This window comes from Harpia harpyja, chromosome 14, assembly GCF_026419915.1.
Source record: "Harpia harpyja isolate bHarHar1 chromosome 14, bHarHar1 primary haplotype, whole genome shotgun sequence".
NCBI classification, from domain to species: Eukaryota; Metazoa; Chordata; class Aves; order Accipitriformes; family Accipitridae; genus Harpia; species Harpia harpyja.
The window spans coordinates 14,657,965-14,661,386 of NC_068953.1; the positions used below are offsets into that span (position 1 = coordinate 14,657,965).

At 54.9% G+C, this 3,422-nt stretch overlaps 1 non-coding gene across 1 annotated transcript; it reads right to left on the reverse strand.

Moving 5' to 3' along the window:
* Nucleotides 1-2,825: 2,825 nt before the first annotated feature.
* On the reverse strand, nt 2,826-2,907 carry TRNAS-GCU (transfer RNA serine (anticodon GCU)). The gene has a single exon. It is a non-coding gene; the product is annotated as a tRNA-Ser (tRNA).
* Between the last annotated feature and the right edge of the window lie 515 nt (nt 2,908-3,422).

The window sequence follows — 3,422 nt, forward strand, 5'->3', positions numbered from 1 at the left end:
ATGCTGAAGCCCGTGGATTGCCTGCCCGTGGCCAAGCGCCAGGAGCCTCGAGGAAAGCCCTGAGAGCGTGGCCATGGTCTGCAGAGGAGCCGAGCTCCTGCTTCTCCGCCTGCGCTGGGAGGAAGGGGCCTGCGCTGGCCTTCCGTCTCTTCCAAGGAAGCCTCTCTCTTTCCCCTCTTGCTCTGCTTTACCTCATGCTCCCCATGAAATACCTCCTCCTTCCTTCCGTAGCAACGGGTCCAGGTGATACGATACATGATTGCCAGAGCCTTGAAGGGGAATTGGAAAAGAAGCATCCCTGCCGTGGAGGTTTTCCTTCAGATGGCAGCACTCCTCGGAGCTTTACTCAGCCTCCCAAATGCTCTCGTCTTTTCCTTTCTCCTTTGATTTTCTCATCAAAGACATTGGGCATCAGCTTTGCAAGGGAGTCGTGTTTCATTCTCCCCTCTTCTCCAATCCCAGCCAGCTGAGTATCCAAAAGAGTTCCTCCCTTGGTAAAACTACGGTTTTCTCCGTAGTTCCTGGGCTTGAGAGGGCCTCGTCGTTTGCCCCTGACATCCCATAGCAATGGAGACAAGGCCGGTTTGGGGCGAGAGCTCTTGTGGAAGGAGCCCCATTACCCATCGGGACACCTCGAAAGCCACAAAACAAAGAATGAAGGAAGGCCAAGTTTTCATGGAATCGTAGAATCACCCCGACTGGTAGGAACCTCAGCAGATCATCTGGTCCAACCTTTTGTGGGAAAGGGAGCCTACATGAGATTACCTAGCGCCCTGTCCAATCGCACCTTGAAAACCTTCAGTCTTGGGGACTCTACCGCGGCTCTGGGGAGGTCGTTACGGTGAAGGATTGTTCTGACTGTAAAAAAAGTCTTTCTTATATCGAGGCGAAGCCTCTCCCGGTTGCTCCCTGTCCTCTCCATGTGTCTCGCTGTTAAGAGAGAGTCTCCGTTGTCTTTGTAGTGGCCTTTAAGTACTGGAAAACTGTGGTGAGTGCAGGAACAGAGCACCACAGGACAGCACGAGACTCAGTATGGGACGTATACATGGATTTGTGTGTGTGTGTGTGTGTGTGTGCCTCCTGGGAGGCATGCTCAGCCTCGCTGCTGGCTGGGCCTGGGGGCGTGGAGCTGTGGCAGCCTGAGCTCTGCTGGGCTCCTGGGTTCAGCAGCCACTGAAGAGAAAGGGATCCTTCTGGGCTGTCCAAACCACCAAGCTCATCTGTCGATGAGAAAGAGTTCTGCTCTTCTTCTCTTCCCTGAGGCTGGCCAGGTGAGTTTAAGGTGCCCATGAAGAAGCTGACCTCTCCGCAGCAGGCAGCCCCTTTCTCATCTCCCACAGGCTCTGCCTCTGGATTCAGACCCAACTGGGCTGGCAGTGGGGGCAGTGGTCCCCTTTACCTGGCTCACAGGCCTTAGGGATATGCGAGGCTGGCGGCGGGGTGGGGTCAGCAGCATTCTGAGCTCTGAGCCCCTTGGCCAAACCCCAGTCTCTTCTTCTCGTATCTTGTTTGCCTGCTGGCGCGTGCGGGCACGCTGCTCACAGGTGCTGATCAGCAGGAGCCACGAGGCATCCTTGGAAGTGCAAACCTACTGGGAAGGGCACCCAGAGGAGAGCAGGGTGGGGAGAGCAAGAAGCCCACGGTCGTGGGGAAGAGATATCCGAAGGAAATTGGGAGAGGGAGGCAGGTGGCCAGGGAGGCAGAAGTGCAAATGTGTGTAAGAGAGGGGAGGTCGTGTGGGCAGGAAGAGGCTCCAGCCAGCTCTGTGCCTTTCACAACCACGCTGGATCGTCCCTGTTCCTCTGACCCCTGCCAAGTCGCTCCTGACCCCCCGGGACAGCACATCCCTTGGTGGCATGGCTGGCTGCTCCTGCCTCCACACGGGTCTTCCCTGCAGATCCCTGCTTTGTCACAAAACCGGTTAAGGGCTTGGCGAGTCTGAAATAGGAGGGGAGGCTGTGAGAGCTGGGATTCTTCCCACACCTGATGGAAGGGAATGAAGAGGGAGCCAGACTCTTCTCAGTAGTACCAACTGGCAGCGCAAGAGTCAATGGGCACAAATTAAAACACGTGAAATTCCATCGCAAGGCAAGAAACCACTTTCTTACCGTGAGGGTGGTCAAACAGTGGACCAGGTTGCCCAGAGAGGTTGTGGAGTCTCCATCCTTGGAGATACTCAAAACCCAACCCGACTATGTCCTAAGCAACCAGCTCAAGTTGACCTTGCTGGAGCAGTTGGCTTGGACTAAAGGATCTCAGGAGGTCCCTTGCAACCCCAACGATTCTGAGATTCTGTGAACAGATAAGAGCAATGTCTCCCATAGCAAAATACCTTACCTGAAATGTTCTGTGACTGGAAGTGCTTTACGCCTATTTTGGTTTTCGTTCCCATGGCTGGTTGAGCCTTACCGAAGGCAAGGTAAACAACATCCACCGCTCTTCCCTTCCCCACCAAGCTAGTCACCTCGCTGTAGAAGGCTACCAGCTTGGTTAAGCATGACTTCTCCTTTGTAAATCCATGCTTGCTACTCCCAGCCACCTTCCTGTGCTACCTATGTTTGGAAACTACTTCCAAGATGTTCTGCTCTATCGTCTTCCCAGGGACTGCGGAGAGGCTGACCATCCTGTGAGTTCCCTGGATCTTCGTCCTCTCCCTTCTTGTTCCTCTTGCCTATGTGGAGACAGAAGAGGTTGAGGTGTGTCCTGAGCCACTTCAAACCCTTGCAAGTTTCTTTTCAGGCCACTCTCATCTCAAAACAAAGGCTTACTTGGGGGCACACATCGAGCTGCTCACACTCAGAAACTCTGACCATTGTTGGGCTGACCGACGAGGATGGGATTCGAACCCATGCGTGCAGAGCACAATGGATTAGCAGTCCATCGCCTTCACCACTCGGCCACCTCGTCAGCATGCTGCTGCCACTCCTGCCACTGCTGCCGCTGCTCCTGCTGCTGCTTCTCCTGCTCCTGCTCCTGCTCCTGCCACTGCTGCTGCCACTGCTCCTGATCTTGCTGTTCCTGCTCCTGCTCCTGCTCCTGCTCCTGACACCTACACCTTTTTAACCTGCTTCTTGACATGGCAGAGAAGGAGCCAGCCTCCAGCTTTTGCCTTTTGGGACTGGTCCACTCTCCCGACAGCTGGGCTCAGCTCCAGGGACCTTTCGGAAATAGGTCTCAGCATTCACATCAGAAAATGACTGAACAGCGGAGCCCCACGCTCCTTCCCAGGAAGGAACACGGGAGAGCGACCCTGGCGTGGCTCAGCGCCTCCAAAGGACTTGAGCCTGGCTTTGAGATTAATTTGTCACCAGCCACGTTCCCCTCGCACTCTGGAAGGATACCACCAGCTCATACGGACAGGAGTCACTCACACTTGACTGGTGGACTTTTCACCAGGTGTTGTGGTTTAACCCCAGCCAGCA